Source organism: Pelobates fuscus, chromosome 2, assembly GCF_036172605.1.
Source record: "Pelobates fuscus isolate aPelFus1 chromosome 2, aPelFus1.pri, whole genome shotgun sequence".
In the NCBI taxonomy this organism is placed as follows: domain Eukaryota; kingdom Metazoa; phylum Chordata; class Amphibia; order Anura; family Pelobatidae; genus Pelobates; species Pelobates fuscus.
Genome location: NC_086318.1, coordinates 370,770,786 through 370,793,034, shown reverse-complemented (window position 1 = coordinate 370,793,034; position 22,249 = coordinate 370,770,786). Strand labels below are relative to the sequence as shown.

At 41.0% G+C, this 22,249-nt stretch overlaps 2 non-coding genes across 2 annotated transcripts; both read left to right on the top strand.

The window, feature by feature from the left end:
- The first annotated feature begins 7,501 nt into the window (after nucleotides 1–7,501).
- Nucleotides 7,502–7,644, top strand: LOC134591862 (U12 minor spliceosomal RNA). Its single transcript, XR_010088567.1, has one exon. It is a non-coding gene; the product is annotated as a U12 minor spliceosomal RNA (small nuclear RNA).
- A 4,062-nt stretch (nucleotides 7,645–11,706) lies between these two features.
- Nucleotides 11,707–11,849, top strand: LOC134591863 (U12 minor spliceosomal RNA). The gene has a single exon (XR_010088568.1). It is a non-coding gene; the product is annotated as a U12 minor spliceosomal RNA (small nuclear RNA).
- The last annotated feature ends 10,400 nt before the right edge of the window (nucleotides 11,850–22,249 follow it).

The following is a 22,249-nucleotide window of genomic DNA, read 5'->3' as shown; positions in this document are numbered from 1 at the left end:
AAATCATGGGTGTAATCAACCTTCAAGTCAAAATTGCAGTCCACTTTTTGTAGTACTTTAGTGTAGTTGCAGTGTGGGAAAAAAAATTGAAAAATCCAAATACTTTACCATTCACATAAAAAGTGCATACTTGACAAGCCAGTAAGTTTAAATATGATCAGTATGGAAAGATCTCACTCCGTCCGTGATTTCTATAATTTGCGATATTTTGTGGAAAAAGGACTGCTGACAACTATAGAATTAAAGGGTTACTATAGTGCCAGGAATATAAAGCTGTATTCCTGGCACTATTGCTGCCCCCTTAGTCATAGACCGCTACTGAGGGCAGACTTTCTATGGACTTTCTATGGAACTGCAATATTTAACATCAGTGCTTCAGAATATGTTGGCACTTTATAAATGCCAGTAATAAATAAACAAACATTGCAGCACAAAGTGCAAAAGGGACATTGCACCTAGACCACTTCAATTAGACGTGGTCTGGGTGCTTACAGTGTCCCTGTAAAGTTTGTAAATGTTTCAATTAAAATATATGTTGCAGTACTATTAACTGATTATATTGTTACAAATCACATTATTACACAGAAATATATAACCACAGTACAGTGGTAACCTTTAACTATCATTGGTTGAATTTCTAAAAATATTTGGAACATTATGTATGCAAAACATTCAAAAATACGTTACCTGCTTAAGAGAGTCACTATAGTCACCAGAAAAACTACAGCTCAGGGGTGGATCCAGAACCTAATCTCTGGAGGGGCACCGCTAGATTATTTAAAGTAACACTCCTGGCATAATAACCACTACAGCCCTCTGTAGGGGTTATGGTGCCAGGACTGCTGTGGTGCCCTCCCAGAGTTAGTAGCCAAACCATTTAAGAACAGTTTGACAACTTAGGGTCTGCTGGGATCGGGACTGTAGTAGGCGATAGGGGCAGTAGTGTGTATTTTTCAAGTGTTAGGTGTGCTGTGTGTTGGGACTGGTACATGACTGTATTATGTGAGAGATGGGGGCAAATATATATATAATATATATATATATATATATATATAATTTAAAATCTTGTGAATTTAGATGTATTTTTTGAATACAATAAATAATCTTTAGATCACCTCACCCTTCTTGCCTTTTTCCTAGAAGAGGGGGCATAGCCTGAAATACCTGGTGGTCCTAGTGGGAAGTTAACTATAGCATGCAGGGCTGTCATCAGAAATTTTGGCCCCTCGGGCCGCCCACAAGTCCGCCCAAAGGACTCCTACCTAGTCTGCTGACAATGATGGACTGAATGTGGTGTGTATAGTGGAAGTGACTTAAAATGTGTGTAATGGATGTAGTGTTTGTGTGTATTAGATACTGTTTGTGCAGTGAATGCAGAGTGTGTAGTGAAGGCAGAGAGTGTGTTTGTGTAGAGGATCTAGTGTGTGTACTAGATGCAATGTGTTTAGTGGATGCAGTGTCTGTAGTGGATATAGTGTGTATTAGATGCAGTGTCTGTGTATAGTGAATGCAGCGTGTTTGAATGTGTGGTGGATGTAGTGTGTGTACAGTGAATTCAGGATGTTTGTGTAATGGATGCTGTGTGTAAAGTTAATGCAGAGTGTGTGTAATGAACACAGTGTCAGTGTAGTGATTTCAGTGTGTGTGTTAGTGTAATGAATGCAGAGTGTGTGTCAGTGTAGTGTATGCATGTAGTGTAAATGGAGCACCCCCCCCCCCCACCACTTTAAAAGTGAAAAAATGTATTCCTTCCTCCCAGGTACATTACAGCTCTTCCCTTGGCTCAGGATGCGCTGTAAGCAGCTGGAAGAGTTCCGCTTTCCTTGCAGTAGCTGGGAAAGGGAGTCCCCTTTGGCGCAACTCAGCCGCGATCCTTGGGACAGTCCAGGATCTTAAAGAGCCTGGGGATACCATGTCTAATAGGGGTGTTAGTGAGTGTTTGAGTGTTTACTAATAGTGCCAATACATTTTCATGCGATTGATAGCGTTCAGGCCATTGGCGGTTCGGGAGTTATTTCGGGAGGTTTAGGCATAACATCAGGGAAACATTGTTCAATGCCAATTTGTGATCAATGTACAAAATTTGAAATGAATGGTTTTACTTTGTTAATTTAAGGCTATTCGGTATTAAGGGAACTGATTTTTATATTAAATTCAATTGGTTCAAATGAAAAAAAAAAAAAAACGAATGGATTTCCTTCGAAAACTAATGGAAAAATTGATGAATTTTGGTTCTGATTAAACAAAAAATTTTTTCCTTACAAATGCGTTCGTATGAAACAAAAATTTCTGAAGTGCCCAAGTCTAGTTAACAACTATGTGAACTGAAATATCCAAGTAATTAAAGCAATGTAAAGAAAATTATATATTATACTGAAAGTAAAATATTTAAATCTCTATTCTATTTTTGGAACAAATAAAGGCTTTTTCTTACTATAGAAAAAGCTGTTAAACAATAAGCAATAGAGCTATAATCACAACAAGAGCTTTCATGTCCATAATAAGGTTAAAGTGACATCATAATTTACTTTTCTACTTTCCAGAAAATCCGTTTTATTAAACTTTGATTTACATTGTAGGTGACTACTGGAATATCTATCAAAATAAAAAAAAAATAGAATTGAAATGACATGACAGCAATTTCTAGAGTAAAATATTCCTAAATGTGAACTTAATCATTTGCATAAATAACAGAGTAGGCGTGGCTTAACATACTGATTTTTTTCTACAGAAAAGTTACCTTTTTCTTTGATTTTATTCCCAGGATCTCTTTTATTCTTTTTTAAAATTGAGTTGTACGTATAACCAAAACATACAACAATCAAGTCATAAAATGACATACACTCCTCTCAAAGAGAAAAAAAAGGAAAAACATAAGAACAAGCCAGAAAAAGATGTAAATTATATGTAACAATTTTCCAACATAATGTATTATTTTTCTACAACTTTGTTTGTTCTGGTCAGGAGATCTATATGATATTGAATATTCATTTGCATAGTAAAAGTTTATTTCAATACTATATATGGTTTACATATATATATATATATATATATATATATCAATGTTGGTGTGTCCATGAATTCACTGAATCTTGGTTAGTGCCTAATGTTTGGAACTTAGACTAGTAACTTATTAGCTTTACATGATTAATATTAGTGATGTCACGAACATAAAATTTTCGGTTCGCGAACGGCGAATGCGAACTTCCGCAAATGTTCGCGAACGGGCGAACCGCCATAGACTTCAATGGGCAGGTGAATTTTAAAACCCACAGGGACTCTTTCTGGCCACAATAGTGATGGAAAAGTTGTTTCAAGGGGACTAACACCTGGACTGTGGCATGCCGGAGGGGGATCCATGGCAAAACTTCCATGGAAAATTACATAGTTGATGCAGAGTCTGGTTTTAATCCATAAAGGGCATAAATCACCTAACATTCCTAAATTGTTTGGAATAACGTGCTTTAAAACATCAGGTATGATGTTGTATCGATCAGGTAGTGTAAGGGTTACACCCGCTTCACAGTGACTGACCAAACTCCCCGTTTAACGCACCGCAAACAACCGTAAACTCCCCATTTGCACATGTTTTAGTGCAAACTAGTCTAACTACTAATATAGTTGAAACATGCTTTTATTCATGCCAGACAAACATGCAGGCCAGACTAACAAACATACCAGGGCCAATCATAGTTAACCACCTCAGATAGTAACATGGCTCCCTCTATATACAGAGTAACATGGCTCCCTCTATATACAGAGTGTGGCGGAACCAACCTCGCCACTGAGAACTGGAGAAGCCTGGTTGCTAGCCTCCTGCCCAGTGATTATGGTCCCTGGGAGATATTGCCCTTTAAGGGACTGAATTGGGGCTTATGGACTGCTACCATAATGTACTGACCCTTTAAGAACTACTTTTGGGCATGTGGATTGTATAATACTGTCCCTAGCCCTTTAAATACTTTGGGGACAGATTGGTACTTTTGTATATGGCACTTCGGACACTGTCGAAGCTACTGAAGTTGTAGAAGTTGTCGGTATCGGACAAAGGACCACGTGGCGGCGGCCATTTTATCTTCGAACACTGCCGACCCTTAACATCAACTCCACTTCGACACTTTGACTAAAGTCGAAGTACAGTCACACTTCGAATGGGACTTAGCCGTTTTTATGCCCGGACTTGACCGACCGCACAGCCCAAATCTATGGAACTGTTTTGGGCAAGAAAATGTGCTTGCGGTCGGTCATAAAAGGACTTCCGTGTAACTTTTGATCCACTGGAGGGATTTGCCTGAATTTTGGAAGTGTTTATGTTTAAAGTATGCTGAGTCTGAATATGTGATTTGTATGTGAATGTGATGTATGGTTTTGAAGTTACAGATATTGTGTAAAAGTTATGTTTTAAACTGTATAATAAGTGGATTATCTCTCAGGCTAAGGGGAGGGGATGTGTGGGTTGTACCATATCTCGGATTGGTTATTTTATGCCTCCCCCTGGGTGTGGCCTGTATGTGTGAGATGGAAATAAAAGCCAGGCTGGATGAGCCAGTCCAGAGTTCCTGCTTAACCCTCAAAGTGAAGTGTCGTCTCATTATTGGGGGAAGGATTTATTGCATGCTGTTCAAGTTGACTGCTAGGAGTGTAAGCCTATTCGTATGGTTCCTATTCAATGGTCTACAGCATTCATATGCTAGAGAGGATTCCTATGCTTCTCTGAGTCGGTGGTTGTGGTGTCTGCTGCAGTGCTTGAAGTCCTCAGGAGCGCTAGGAGCATCCATTAACGGAGGTACCCAGTCGGGGTGCCAGTGGATCCGTTACACAGAGTAACATGGCTCCCTCTATATACAGAATAACATGTCTCCCTCTATATACAGAGTAACATGGCTTCCCTCTATATACCGTGTAAACATGGCTCCCTCTATTTACAGAATATCATGGCTCCCCTCTATATACAGTGTAAACATGGCTCCTCTCTATATACAGAGTAACATGGCTCCCTCTATATACAGTGTAAACATGGCTCCCCTCTATATACAGAGTAACATGGCTCCCCTCTATATACAGAGTAACATGGCTCCCTCTAAATACAGAGTAACATGGCTCCCCTTTATATACAGTGTAAACATGGCTCCTCTCTATATACAGAGTAACATGGCTCCTTCTATATACAGTGTAAACATGGCTCCTCTCTATATACAGAGTAACATGGCTCCCCTCTATACAGGGGCGTACCTGGAGCATTTGGCACCCGGGGCGGATCCTTTATTTGGCACCCCCTCCCCAACTTTGAAATGTAAAAAACAACTGCATTTTTTTTTAAATATATGTGTATGCAGTGTGTTTATAGTGTATGAAGTGTATGCAGTGTGTGTATAGAGTGTGCAGTGTGAGTATAGTGTGTGTGCATAGTGTATGCAGTGTGTGTAGTGTGTGTGCATAGTGTATTCAGTGTGTGCAGTGTGAGTATAGTGTGTGTGCATAGTGTATTCAGTGTGTGCAGTGTGAGTATAGTGTGTGTGCATAGTGTGTGTAGTGTGTGTGCATAGTGTATTCAGTGTGTGCAGTGTCTGTAGAGTGTGTGTAGAGTGTGTGCAGTGTGTATGCACTGTGTGTATATTGTGTACAGTGTGTAGAGTGTATGCAGTGTGTATGTTGTGTGGAATAAGTGCTGCCACTTACCTGTCCCTCCCTTCCTCCTCGACTGGTGGTCCGGTGGCACAGCATCACTGGGCAGTTTAGAGGGGCCCAGTATTCTCCATGCTCGTCAATAAGACTATGTACCCGAGTTTCCCATCCAGCAGCAGCAGGGTCCTCTGTTTTCGCGATCCGCGAGAGCGTTGCTATGGCAACCCACGGCAACGCTCTCGCGGATCGCAAGAACAGAGGACCCTGCTGCTGCTGGATGGGAAACTCAGGTAGATAGTCTTATTAGCGGCCGGTCCCTTTACACAAGACACAGGGCGGCATTTCGCCACACCTGCGAAAGTTCGCCCCGGGCACCACCCTAGTAAGTGGTACCCGGGGCGGACCGCCCCCTCCGCCCCCCCCTTTGTACGCCACTGCCTCTATATACAGAGTAACATAGCTCGCTCTATATACAGTGTAAACATGGCTCCCTCTATATACAGAGTAACATGGCTCCTGAGCTGCGGGTGTGGGCCCTATAAAAGAATAATGGGGGGGACATACTGTCCTCCCCCCCACCCCCACACCTGAGCGGCGGGTGGGGGTCCTAAGTTACAATAAGAGGGGGGATCTACTGTCCTCCCCCCGGCCCCCACCGCTGAGCTGCGGGTGGGGCCCCTAAACAACAATAAGGGGGGGGGACCTACTGTCCCCCCCGGCCCCCACCCCTGAGCGGCGGGTGGGGGCCCTAAATGAAAATCCCCCCCTCCCCCATCAAAGGTGACTAGGGGTCCCCAAGCCCCTAGTCACACACCCAAATAAAAAAGCCCCTACCTACCCCCCTCACCCTAAAAAATAGTGAGGGGGAATAAAATTACTACCCTGTAAAGTAAAATTCAACTTACTATTCAACGTCTTCTTTTTTCTAAAATCTTCATTTTTCAGCCCAAAAAAGGCCAAATAAAAAGCCATCATACCCGTCGAACTTAAAAATAAAATAAAAAACCCGAGCGCAAAAAAAATAAATTAATCCATCTTCACCCATGGAGGGCTCCGCACAGACTAGAGTATTAACATATACCCTATTGTTACAATTGTTACTTGAAAAGCATGAGGAATGCGGTTGGGGTACCACATGCTCATTTGTTATACCTCCATGCACTGCAAAAAATAAATAAAATAAATAAAAAAATAAAAAAAAAATGTATGCAGCTTCCAAATGAATCTAAAATGGATGCTGTCCAGGAGGTGGGAGGGTCTTCTAGGGAGGGTGTGCTGCTGATTGGCTGGAATGTGTCTGCTGACTGTGAGGTACAGGGTCAAAGTTTACTCAATGATGACGAATAGGGGCGGATCGAACCGCGCATGTGTTCACCCGCCGCGGCAAACGCGAACACGCTATGTTCGCCGGGAACTATTCGCCAGCGAACCGTTCGGTACATCACTAATTAATATGTCTATTACAATGTTTTCCCTATTTGATTCCCATTGTAAAATGAGTCCAGTTGTTACATGTAATTACACATTCCAGTCTAGTAAACTGACCAGGTTTACCTACATCATCTAGTATTTACACTGCAATTAGAGGTTAAGGGTGGCTATATGCAAATTCAGGTTACTTTATATTTGCATATTGCCTATTATTATTGCCTATTTCCTATTATTTCCTATTATTGCCTATATATTGCCTATTTCCTTACATATTAATTTTATTTCCGTTTGGAAAACAAAAATTAAATAGCTATATATCTCTTTTATTAGGAAATGGTTTGTTGGCCCAAATCAGTGTTAGTTTCATGAAAGTTTTTCAGTATGTCACACCAATTTCACTAAGAGGTACCCCAGAAACAATGCAGCGCATGTGGCTTTGTCATGTATGCCTTAAACTAATGAATAAGGTAAATAACAAGTTGGGGTAATACCTAAATTCACTGTTTTGACCAATTTTTGTTTGGGTATAGGTAACCCCTTGGAAAATACATCTACTTTGTGAGACCTCTAGGTGCTGTGATCTACCCTATCCTTGTGTTGTGTAAAAACTATATTATTGTTTTTGTATCCATATATCTTACATCATACTAGGACATGTGAGAAAAAAAATATACTTAAAATAGCAATTTTGTATAGGCCTATTTAATTGGCTACTTTCCTACTCCCTTCTAAAATGATATTGTGTTGCCAATTCCCACTTGTCAGTGCAACATGATGATTCATGAGCCCAAGAGACTAAGCAAAAAGCAATGCATACGAATGCGTATAGTGAGTGTTCGGGAGTTTACTAATAGTGCCAATACATTTTCATGCGATTGATAGCGTTTGGGCATTTGGCGGTTTGGGAGTTATTTCAAGAGTTTGTGCCGTAAAATCAGGGAAATATAACATTGTTCAATGCCATGTTGTGATCAATGTACGAAATTTGAAATTAATGGTTTGACTTTGTTAATTTAAGGCTATTCGGTATTGAGGGAACTGATTTTTATGTTAAATTCATCTGGTTCAATTAAATCGCACGTAATGAATGAATGGGTTTATCCGAAATGAAAAAACAAATGAATTTCCATTGAAAATGAATGGAAAAATGGACGAATTTCTCTTCTGACAAAACAATTTTTTTCTGTACAAATGCATTTGTAGGAAACAAAAATTTTGGAGGTGCCCAATGCTAGTAGACAACTATGTGAACTGAAACATGCAAGCAATTAAAGCAATGTACATAAAATTATATTGAAAGATTTTTTTTTTCAATATCTATTCTATTTTTGGAACAAATAAAGGCTTTTTCTTACTATAAAAAAAACTGTTAAACAATAAGCAATAGAGCTATAATCACAGCAGGAGCTTTCATGTCCGTAATATGCCTGGTTGATTAGACGAGCATTAACCCCTTAAGGACCAAACTTCTGGAATAAAAGGGAATCATGACATGTCAGACATGTCATGTGTCCTTAAGGGGTTAAGGTTAAAGTTACATCATAATTTAATATTCTATTTTCCAGAAAATCCGTTTTATTAAACTTTGATTTACATTGTAGGTGATTACTGGAATATCTATCAAAATTTAAAAAAAATAGAATTGAAATGACATGACAGCAATTTCTAGAGTAAAATATTCCTAAATGTGAACTTAATCATTTGCATAAATAACAGAGTAGGCGTGGCTTAACATACTGATTTTTTTCTACAGAGAAGTTACCTTTTTCTTTGATTTTATTCCCAGGATCTCTTTTATTCTTTTTTTTAAATTAAGTTGTACGTATAACCATAACATACAACAATCAAGTCATAAAATGACATACACTCCTTCTCTCAAAGAGAAAAAAAAGGAAAAACATAAGAACAAGCCAGAAAAATATGTAAATTATATGTAACAATTTTCCAACATAATGCATTATTTTTCTACAACTTTGTTCTGGTCAGGAGATCTATATGATATTGAATATTCATTTGCATAGTAAAAGTTTATTTTAATATTCGATATGGTTTACATATATATATATCAATGTTGGTGTGTCCATGAATTCACTGAATATTGGTTAGTGCCTAATGTTTGCAACTTAGACTAGTAATTTATTAGCTTTACATGATTAATATGTCTATTACAATGTTTTCCCTATTTGATTCCCATTGTAAAATGAGTCCAGTTGTTACATGCAATTACACATTCCAGTCTAGTAAACTGACCAGGTTTACCTACATCATCTAGTATTTATACTCCAATTAGAGGTTAAGGGTGGCTTTATGCAAATTCAGGTTACTTTATATTTTCAAATTGCATGTGCCTATTTCCTTACATATTAATTTCATTTCCGTTTGTAAAACAAAAATTAAATAGCTATATATCTCTTTTATTAGGAAATGGTTTGTTGGCCCAAATCCATGTTAGTTTCATTAAAGTATTTCAGTATGTCACACCAATTTCACTAAGAGGTACCCCAGAAACCATGCAGCGCATGTGGCCTTGTCATGTATGCCTTAACCCCTTAAGGACGCGGGATGGTTCAGGACCGTCATCGGCATTTTCCCATTGCCGACCGACGACGGTCCTGAACCGTCCTTAATTTAAAATGTACTTACCCGATCGCCGTCGTTCCCCCGGCGGCGATCGGCGGTGCTCCCATTGTGGGGAGACTGCCTGCAGCCCAGACAGTCTCCCCATGGCGAATTAGGACCCCTGCGGCCATGTGATCGCCCAACAGGGCGACCACATGGTCACAATAGGTGTCCTTGTGTCTGCCTGCAGGGGGACTGTCTGTGCTGACAGGCAGTCTCCCTGCTGCTGTAAAATCATTAAAAAAAATTAAAGTTAAAGTTAATAAAAAAAAATATTATTATATATGTGTATATATATATATGATATATAGACATATATTATACCTATATAATATATGTCTATATATCATATATATAATGTCATGCTAAGTGTATTTTTATATTAATATGTACATATATTAATATAAAAATACACTTATAATTAAATTACACACGTATATATATAATATATATAATAACTATATATATTGTATATATATATTATTATAAAATACAAATAATAAGTAAATTCAATTAAATAAAAAAAAAATAATAATAAAAATTTTAAAAAAAATTATATATCTATACGAAATTTTATTCTAACTGTATTTTGATATTAATATATATATATTTATATCAAAATACACTTAGAATGAAATTGTATATATATCTATGTATATATAAATAAATAAAAAGAATACAAACTATTCATATGTCCATATAAAAAATTACATAAATAATTATATAAATATACACGTAGACTTCAAATATATAAATATGCATATATATTTAAATTCTACGTGCGTATTTATGTAATATTTTTACATAATGAAGTTATTTTATTGATTGCAATTTAAGGGACCTGCCTGCCAACCCAGGCCGAAAGTCCAGAGAATTTAATTTGCTATCACTGTATTTTACCCTGTAACGTTCTACGACACCCTAAAACCTGTACATGGGGGATACTGTTTTACTCGGGAGACTTCGCTGAACACAAATATTAGTGATTCAAAACAGTAAAACATATCACAGCGATGATATTGTCAGTGAAAGTGACTTTTTTGCATTTTTCACACACAAACAGCACTTTTACTGATGATATAATTGTTGTGATACATTTTCCAGTTTTGAAACACTAATATTTGTGTTCAGCAAAGTCTCCTGAGTATAACAGTACCCCCCATGTACAGGTTTTATAGCGTTTTTGAAAGTTACAGGGTCAAATATATGGGTCAAATATTTTTACATTGAAAATGGCCAGGTTGGTTACGTGCCTTTGAGAGCGTATGGTAGCCCAGGAATGAGAATTACCCCCATGATGGCATACCATTTGCAAAAGAAGACAACCCAAGGTATTGCAAATGGGGTATGACCAGTCTTTTTTAGTAACCACTTAGTCACAAACACTGGCCAAAATTAGCGTTCAATTTAGTTTTTTACTTTTTTCACACACAAACAAATATGAACGCTAACTTTGGCCAGTGTTTGCGACTAACTGGCTACTAAAAAAGTCTGGACATACCCCATATTGAATACCCTGGGTTGTCTACTTTAAAAAAAATATGTACATGTGGGGTGTTATTCAGCGATTTATGACAGATAATAGTGTTACAATGTCACTATTGAAAATGTATGTTTTGAAACCGCAATATCCTACTTGTACTTATAGCCCTATAACATGCAAAAAAATAGCAAAAAGCATGTAAACACTGGGTATTTTTAAACTCAGGACAAAATTTTGAATCTATTTAGCAGTTTTTTTCATTCGCTTTTGTAGATGAGTAAAAGATTTTTCACATAAAAGTCAAAAAACATGTATTTTTTTTCAATTTGTCATCATATTTTTTCATTTTTAAAAAATTAAATTACATGAGATTATATAAATAATGGTATGTAAAGAAAGCCCCTTTTGTCCTGAAAAAAACAATATATAATTTGTATGGGAACAGTAAATGAGAGAGCGGAAAATTACAGCTAAACACAAACACCACAAAAGTGTAAAAAGATGCCTGGTCGCAAATGTACAACATCGCAAAAAAAGTCCGGTCCTTAAGGGGTTAAACTAATGAATAAGGTAAATAACAAGTTGGGGTAATGCCTAAATTCACTATTATGACCAATTTTTGTTTGGGTATAGGTTACCCCTTTGAAAATCCACCTACTTTGTGAGATCTCTAGATGCTGTGATCTGTCCTATCCTTGTGTCGGGTAAAAACTATTTTATAGTTAACCTTTTTGTATCCAAATATCTTACATCATATAAGGACATGTGAGAAAAAAATATACTTAGAATAGCAATTTTGTATAGGCCTATTTAATGGGCTACTTTCCTACCCCCTTCTAAAATGATATTGTGTTGCCAATTCCCACCTGTCAGTGCAGCATGATGATTCATGAGCCCAAGAGTGTAAGCAAAAAGCAATGCATACGAATGCGTATAGTGAGTGTTCGGGAGTTTTCTAATAGTGCCAATAAATTTTCATGCGATTGATAGCGTTAGGGCATTTGGCGGTTTGGGAGTTATTTCAGGAGTTTGTGGCATAAAATCAGGGAAATAGAACATTGTTCAATGCCATGTTGTGATCAATGTACGAAATTTGACATTAATGGTTTGACTTTGTTAATTTAAGGCTATTCGGTATTGAGGGAACTGATTTTTATGTTAAATTCATCTGGTTCAATTAAATCGCGCCTAATGAATGGGTTTAACCGAAATGAAAAAACGAATGAATTTCCATCGAAAATGAAAGGAAAAAAGGACGAATTTCTCTTCTGACAAAACAATTTTTTTCTGTGCAAATGCATTTGTACGAACCAAAAATTTTGGAGATGCCCAAACCTAATTGACAACTATATGAACTGAAACATCCAAGCAATTAAAGCAATGTACAGAAAATTATATTGAAATACATTTTTTAATATATCTATTCTAGTTTTGGAACAAATAAAGGCTTTTTCTTACTATAGAAAATGCTGTTAAACAATAAGCAATAAAGCTATAATCAAAACACAAGCTTTCATTTCAATAATATCCCTGGTTGATTAGACAAGCATTAAGGTTAAAGTGACATCATAATTTAATATTCTATTTTCCCGAAAATCCGTTTTATAAAAATTTGATTTACATTGTAGGTGATTACTGCTATATCTATCAAAATTAAAAAAAAAAAATAGAATTGAAATGACATGACAGCAATTTCTAGAGTAAAATATTCTTAAATGTGAACTTAATCATTTGCATAAATAACAGAGTAGGCGTGGCTTAACATACTGATTTTTTTTCTACAGGAAAGTTACCCTTTTCTTTGATTTTATTCCCAGGATCTCTTTTATTCTTTTTTTAAATTGAGTTGTACGTATAACTATAACATACAACAATCAAGTCATAAAATAACATACATTCCTTCTCTCAAAGAGAAAGAAATGGAAAAACATAAGAACAAGCCAGAAAAAGATGTAAATTATATGTAACAATTTTCCAACATAATGTATTATTTTTCTACAATAGTGATGTCGCGAACACGAAATTTTCGGTTCGCGAACGGCGGACGGGAACTTCCCCAAATGTTCGCGAACGGGCGAACCGCGCAATCCGCCATAGACTTCAATGGGCAGGCGAATTTTAAAACCCACAGGGACTCTTTCTGGCCACAATAGTGATGGAAAAGTTGTTTCAAGGGGACTAACACCTGGACTGTGGCATGCCGGAGGGGGTTCCATGGCAAAACTCCCATGGAAAATTACATAGTTGATGCAGAGTCTGGTTTTAATCCATAAAGGGCATAAATGTATTGTTTTTGCTTAGTTTCTTGGGCTCATGAATCATCATGCTTCCCTGACAGGTGGTACTGGAAACACAGTATCATTTTACAAGAGAGTGGGAAAGTAGGAGCCAATTAAATAGGCTTTTACATGCTGCCAGACAAAACTGTAAACAATAAAAGTATCAACTCAAGGCAGTCCTTTAATGCAAAATCTATCCAGATTTTCTATAGGCCAGCCATTCAGCCATTTTGGAGGTCAGCCAGCCCACCACCCTGTCAGCCATTTTAGGCACTTTGATAGGGACCTTGCCAGAAGTGGTCATGTCCTCCTCTAGCTCCTCAAGTGACATAGACATCGATATAGTGGAGGGGGGCATTGGCCACTCTGGCCAGGAGGAAGGAGAAGCAAGTGGGAGAAGCAAAGAGAGCCTAGAATGTTAAAGGCAGTATGTCCTAGGAGGAAGAATAAGTACGCTGATCGCTTTTGTGCAGAGGAGAATACAGTACTGGTAAACAAGCTTTGCCAGTACTACCAATGTATGTTTGGGGGAGCAGCCAAAAAGACTTCAAGAGCAAAGAAGGACAATCGGTGGAGGAAGATTGTGGCAGCGGTGAATGCTGTTGGAGGGAACAATCGCACCCAGGAGGTGGTGAAGAAACGGTAAGTGCACTTATATTCCTAAAAAATAATTTTCTTTATGCCATGTTTTTTTTAAACTTATTTTTTTCCTCCATGTGCTTTTGCTACACACCCCCACCAGTGGCAGCTATGCTTTTAAAGTCTTTTAAAAGTGAGGGTTGGGTCACTTAAGCACATAGAGGGAAAAAAACACCATGTGCAGCTCAGCTTTAAAGGAACACTATAGTGACATGAATACATGTTTGCATTCCTGTCACTATAACTGTGAAAACACAGTTTAACCTCCCTCTCAGCAATGTAACTGTATTTAAAGGGACACTCCAGTGCCAGGAGAACAAATCGTTTTCCTGGCACTGCAGGTCCCCTCTCCCTCCCACACCCCACCCCAGGGCGAGACCGATTGCGCATGCGCGGACGCTGGCGGGGTGAGACCTAATGCGCATGTGCGGCAATGCTGCACATGCGCATTAGACCTCCCCATCGGAAAGCATTGAAAAATGCTTTCAATGCTTTTCTATCGGGGTTTCAGCGTCGCCACTAGAGGAGGCGTTAACCCTGCAAGGTAAATATTGCAGTTTATGAAAACTGCAATATTTATTTACAGTTGCAGGGTTAAGGGTAGTGGGAGTTGGCACCCGGACCACTCCAATGGGCAGAAGTGGTCTGGGTGCCTGGAGTGTCCCTTTAATTACTCATCCTTATAGCAGAGCTGTGCTCTGCCTCCTTGGTTGCGATCTTCATAATTGACAAGATCAGCAAATCCAATGCTTTCCCATAGGAAAGCATTGGGAGGCTGTCATGTTGCAAAACGCAGCTGTTCTATCAGATATCTATATCCATCAGATTTCTATATTGACGTCACTTCCGGTGCCCCCATGTCACCAGAAGTGACGCGAGATCAGCTGCGCGCTAGCAGGCCTCGAGGTATAGAATTCTGGTGGAGGTACCGCGAGCATGTGTGCCGCCTCTGATGACACTCGATCAGCTGGGCCTTTAATCTGAAGGGTGTACCGCGCATGCGCTCGGCACATCCTCCAGCTATAGAAATCTGATGGGTGTAATGCGTATGCGCGCAGCCCATCCATCAGATATAGCGATCTGATGGGTGTGCAGCACATCATTCAGATATAGCAATCGGATGAGTGTACTGTGCATGCGTGCAGCACATCCATCAGATATTGCAATCTGATCTACAAATCTGACGGATTTCTGTACCACAGCTTTCACTGTGTAGTAACATACACAGTGTAGGTGAATGTGGTGTTAAATAAGGGAGAGGCACGGTTAATGGGGGTGACACACAGGGACAGGGGGTTAATAGGGGTGATACACATGGGATGGGGGATAAGGAGGGGTGACCAAAAGTTGCCTAACAACCCAGAAGTCCCTCTAGTGGCCATCTGGTAGCCAGCCACTAGAGGTGGAGTTAACACATAAAGATAATTATTGCAGTTGCACTTGCAATAGTTACCTTTACACAGTTAAGCGACCTGGGACACTGAACCCAGACCACTTCAATGCGCTGAATTGGTCTGGGTGCCTATAGTATCCCTTTAAACATGTCAGTAAACATATATATAGAAACATATTAAAGTAATTAATCAATTACACATGTCATTGCAGTTACTACGACATCAGGTGGATGGTGAAGAGGAAGGTGAAGGCAGCATTCGCCTCCAGGAAGACAGGAGGCGGTTCACAAGAACCGGACCTGCTGCCCTGTGAAGAGGAGCTCCTGCAGTTCCTGGGAAGAGACAACCTCCTTGGGATTGAGGGGACATCTGGCGCTGAAACATCTGAAGGTACGTTGTTAAAGGACCACTATAGTGCCAGGAAAACAAACTCGTTTTCATGGCACTATAGGGTAATTAGGTCCCCCCCCCCAACCCTCGTGTCCCCGTTCCCACTTCAGCCACTTACCTTTCTCCAACCCCTTCAGCCACTTACCTTTCTCCAGCGCCGGGCTCCCTCGGCGCTGGGGAACACTCCTCCCTCTGCCGACGTCAGCTCCGAATGCACAGCAAGAGCCGTGCGCACATTCAAACCACCCATAGGAAAGCATTACTCAATGCTTTCCTATGGACGTCCAGCATCTTCTCACTGTGATTTTCACAGTGAGAATCGCGGAAGCAGCCACTAGAGACAGCCACTAGAGGCTGGATTAACCCTCAGTGAAACAGCAGTTTCTCTAGAACTGCTATGTTTTCAGCTGCAGGCTTTAAACTAGAGGGACGTTGCACCCAGACCACTTCATTGAGCTGAAGTGGTCTGGGTGCCTATAGTGGTCCTTTAAATTCATTTTTGTTAGTCGAAATGTACATATATCAGTTTTCTTGTGTTAACCTTCCAATGTGTGTTTTCTATGCCATCAGTGCAGGCCCCTCAATCCCCAGAAGAGTCACTAGGAACTGCAGGAGATGCTGTCTGCATGGAGAGCAGGGCAGCAGGTTCACCTCCTGTCTCCCTGGAAATGCGCCTGGCTTCACTTTCCTCTCGTAAGTACTTGCATAGCATTGTTAGATAAATGTTATGTGTGTGTGTGCGTGCGCATTTAAACATACACACACACACACAAGCATGTGATTTTACTGTATATGAAGTTAATTTATCAAATACATGTATTTCAGACCATTCGCAACTTGTCGACGTTTCTTCACCACGTATGAGTGTGGTTTCCCTCCAACAGCCCACCACTGGTGTCCAGGAACAGGGATTCACTGCTGAGCGTAAGTAAAAAATGCTTTAACTCTACACATTTTCTTTGCAGGCATACTAGTTGTAACGGATCGCCTGGCACCCCGACTGGGTACCTCCGTTAATGGATGCTACTAGCGCTTCCTGAGGACTCCAAGCACTCTGGCAGACACCACAATCACCGGACCGATGCAGCATATGAATCTTCTCAAGCACATGAATGCTGTAGACAGTTGAATAGGAAACCATACGAATAGGTTTACACTCCTAGCAGTCAAACTGGAACAGCATACAATAAATCCTCCCCCAATAATGAGACGACACTTCACTTTGAGGGTTAAGCAGGAACTCTGGACTGGCACATCCAGCCTGGCTTTTATTACAATTGTACACCTACAGGCCACACCCAGGGGGAGGCATAAAATAACCAATGACATAGATGTTACCTCCCACACATCCCCTCTCCTTAGTGTGACAAATACTCCCATTATTCATACAGTTTAAAATATACTTTTTACAGAATATTTATAACTTCAAAACCATACATCACATTCACATAAAATTACATATCCACAATCAATCCATTCAGGGGAACAACATATTAAAAAATGGCATGGATCAGACCAGGGGTTCAAAAGTTAGTAAAGTATCCTAGCTTTCCAGCTCAGACCGGTTTTACAGAGCCTTCTCTCCTGGAGAAGTAATCCAATTACCTCCCAGCACAGAGACAGACTCAATTGAGCACATGGGGACACAAAGACAGTAAAACACTTTAAAATACATAAATTTACCTTTTACACATAACACAAAGACATTTCACCTATCCCCAGATAGCTGGGAACTGAGCGCACAATACTACCGAATAGCGCGCAGATCCTACTCACACAGTTCACTTGCCATGGAGCCGAAATCTTTAACTACACGAATGGGCTCCATGGCATAGCTATCTGAGTTAACACATTCACATAAAGTCTGGTCCATAGTCCAAAGGCAAGAGGCGGGCAAGCAGCCCCCTCCAAGGACACGTGGCGAGGTCGGTTTCGCCACACTAGTTTATGTAACATGCAGGGCCGGGTCGACCACTAAGCAAACTAAGCGTGTGCCTAGCACGCACTGGCCAGGGGGCTCAATGTCTGGGTGACCAGCAGGGGTGGGGGGGAGCTCACATCGCTCCTCTCCTTCTGTTCACTTTATTTACTGTGGCTGAGTGGACCACGTGTGATCTTATCTACCATCTACTTGCCCTGAAAGGAAGCTGAGTGCAACGATCAGCTTCCTGTCATGCAGAAGAAACAGGAGATTCTCTACCTGGGGACGCTCGGCCACGATACATGTAGTGAGATTAGAAGGAAAGGGAGGTGGGCACAAAGACATGCGTTGAGAGGTCACAAAGAGACGGAGAAAGGGCTAGGGGGGACAAAGATGCATAACTATACTTAGACATAATAATAAATTAATAGCATGACTGCATATATCTTATTTCCAAGTTTAAATGGTATTGTTGTACAGATGATAGTAAGCATTGCAACATATGACACATGCTAACAATGTTCTTTCTCTGTTCTCCCCTATAGGTTCTGATGGTACTCTCCCCCTGCAAGAGGAGGGTACCATTACCCTAACAGCAGTGGATCCTGATTCAGTGACATCAGTGGCCGAAGAAATGCAGTCGCCACAACTTCCTCTACCGTTGGCTGCGCTGTATGCGACGATCCAGGCTCATCAAGCTGAACTGGAGACGTCCATACAGCAGGATAGGGAGAATCAGCGAGAACTATTGCAGAATGTAATAACCGAGGTACACTCCATGTCTAACGCTTTGAATGAGGGCATTAGGCAATTTACATCAGCAATGGTTTCCTTGCAGCAAAATATGCAGCGCTTTATGGAAATGAGGGAGGAAGAGTGCATTTTAATGCGCGCGCAAGCTGCCCATAATTTGGGCATAACCATTGCTGATGTAGATAGCCTAGTTCGTGAACAACGTGCGCAGGGTCTTCCCAGAAGGGATGATGATGATGAATAGATATCTGTGGGAAGAATGCACTCAGATGTTTATTTCTCATTATCATCCACAAATGTGAACACAACTGACGCTGTTCATTACAGGTTGTTACATTCTCAATTTCCTCCTGGTTTTCCCTATCCTTCCCCTGAATATCCATTGGTTCATTCTCCTCTGCACTATATCCTCCCAGGACTGCTCCTAACAACCTGGGCTGCCTTTGCTTTGTTGCTTCTCCCACTTGCTTTTCTAAATAAAAAAATATTGGATTATAACTTCTGACTCCTCTTTTCTTTAATAATTTATATATATATATATATATATATATATATATATACACATACACACTTGAATGAAAAATATCACTATATATATATATATATATATATATATATATATAAATACCTATATATAAATAAAAATAATTACAAAAAATGATATATATATATATATATATATATATATACACACACACACACACATAAAGCAAATAGTGAACAGAGCACTCCTTAGGAAATTTTCAATTGTGTATTTAAGTAATCTTGATTACTTATTAAGTACACGATTGAAAATTTCCTAAGGAGTGCTCCGTTCACTATTTGCTTTATGTTTGGCGCTGGAAGCACCCAGGTATTACAAGTTATATTTTTTAATGATGGTGAGTGTCGGAGGTCGGATTATATATATACACAAACACGTGTATATATATATAATAATTCTATGTATATATTTATGTAATATTTTTACATAATTAGGTCATTTTAATAATTACAATTTGCAGGACCTGCCTGACAACCCAGGCCGAAAGTCCAGGGAATTTAATTTGCTAGCACTGTATTTAACCCTATAACTTTCTATGACACCATAAAACCTGTACATGGGGGGTACTGTTTAACTTCGCTGTACACAAATATTAGTGTTTCAAAGCAGTAAAATGTATTACAACGATAATATCGTCAGTGAAAGTGACATTTTTCTACACACAAATGGCACTTACCCAGACGAGATAATTGTTGTGGTACATTTTACTGTTTTGAAACACAAATTTTTGTGTTCAGCGAAGTCTCCTGAGTATAACAGCACCCCTCATGTACAGGTTTTATGGTTGTAACTGATCAACGGGCACCCTGACTGGGTACCTTCGTTGGAGGATGCTCCTAGCGCTACCTGAGGGCTTCCCGCACTCCAGCCGACACCATAACCACCGTAGACTCCTTCAGAGCGCAAACCAGGAACAAGCTCTTGCAAGAAACAGTAAAATCCCTCCCCTCTATCGTGAAGATAATTGGGTTAAGTAGCCATAGAAAACGTAAAGGATCACTATAGTGTCAGGAAAACAAAGCGGTTTTCCTGACTCTATAGTGCCCTGATGGGGGCCCACATAGACATAGAATACATAGTTGCCGCATTGACCGCTACTGCCTGCTGGCGCTGACACAAGTGGTGCAAGTGGCATGCCGCAGCTGTGATTTCAGAGCTGGAGCATAGACCCCACAACCCTCTAATGCAGCCATTCTTCTAGTATAAGAATCCACAGTGGATCGGCAGACTGTAAACTCTAAACCCCAGTCCCAGTTGGGGAATTATGGGATCTGGTCTCAGGCTGTAGGCAGCAACTACTATCACTTTCAGCCAGGCACTGTATTGGCATCTTGAACATTTTCCTAGGAAGAGGCAGAGGACTGACATTTAGGGGTAACACTGTTGAAGAACTCGGCCTTGGGTGATGGGAGTGGCCATCTGTAGCCTATTCACCGTATTCAACCTTGGAGTTTGGAATTTTCCTGATTTATTTTGATGAGCTACCACTGGCAGGAGTATCTGCAGTAACACGGGGTGTCTGGGGGGAGTATCTGCTGTAACACAGAGTGTCTGGGGAGAGTATCTGCAGTAACACAGGGTGTCTGGAGGGAGTATCTGCAGTAACACAGGGTGTCTGGAGGGAGTATCTGCAGTAACACAGGGTGTCTGGGGGGACTATCTGCAGTAACACAGGGTGTCTGGGGGGAGTATCTGCATATCTGCAGTAACACAGGGTGTCTGGGGGGAGTATCTGCAGTAACACAGGGTGTCTGGGGGGAGTATCTGCAGTAACACAGGGTGTCTGGAGGGAGTATCTGCTTTAACACAGGGTGTCTGGAGGGAGTATCTGCAGTAACACAGGGTGTCTGTAGGGAGTATCTGCAGTAACACAGGGTGTCTGGGGGGAGTATCTGCAGTAACACAGGGTGTCTGGGGGGAGTATCTGCAGTAACACAGGGTGTCTGGGGGGAGTATCTGCAGTAACACAGGGTGTCTGGGGGGAGTATCTGCAGTAACACAGGGTGTCTGGAGGGAGTATCTGCTTTAACACAGTGTCTGGGGGGAGTATCTGCAGTAACACAGGGTGTCTGGAGGGAGTATCTGCAGTAACACAGGGTTTCTGGAGGGAGTATCTGCAGTAACACAGGGTTTCTGGAGGGAGTATCTGCAGTAACACAGTGTCTGGAGGGAGTATCTGCAGTAACACAGTGTCTGGAGGGAGTATCTGCAGTAACACAGGGTGTCTGGGGGGAGTATCTGCAGTAACACAGGGTGTCTGGGGGGAGTATCTGCAGTAACACAGGGTGTCTGGGGGGAGTATCTGCAGTGACACAGGGTGTCTGGAGGGAGTATCTGCTTTAACACAGTGTCTGGGGGAGTATCTGCAGTAACACAGGGTGTCTGGAGGGAGTATCTGCAGTAACACAGGGTTTCTGGAGGGAGTATCTGCAGTAACACAGGGTGTCTGGAGGGAGTATCTGCAGTAACACAGTGTCTGGAGGGAGTATCTGCAGTAACACAGTGTCTGGAGGGAGTATCTGCAGTAACACAGTGTCTGGAGGGAGTATCTGCAGTAACACAGGGTGTCTGGAGGGAGTATCTGCAGTAACACAGGGTGTCTGGGGGGAGTATCTGCAGTAACACAGGGTGTCTGGAGGGAGTATCTGCAGTAACACAGGGTGTCTGGAGGGAGTATCTGCAGTAACACAGGGTGTCTGGAGGGAGTATCTGCAGTAACACAGGGTGTCTGGAGGGAGTGTCTGCAGTAACACAGGGTGTCTGGAGGGAGTATATATATATCCCAGGGATCCTTAGGATAGGTGTCAATCCATATCTGCCAAGTGACCCTATGTAGGGGGAACAGTCTCTATTCACTTGGCAGATATGGATTGACACCTGTCCTCAGGGACCCTGATACCCACTGGGGGAGGACCTACTGTCCTCCCCCCCCCCCGCCCCCACCCATGCGTGGTGGGTGGGGGCCATAACAATAATGAGGGGGGGGACCTACTGTCCTCCCCCCCGGCCCCCACCCCTGCGCGGTGGGTGGGGGCCATAAATCACAATGGGGGAGGACCTACTGTCCTCCCCCCTGGCCCCCACCCCTGAGCAGTGGGTGGGGGCCCTAAAAAAAAACAATAAGGGGGGGACCTACTGTCCCCCCTCCAGCCCCCACCCCTTAGTGGTGGG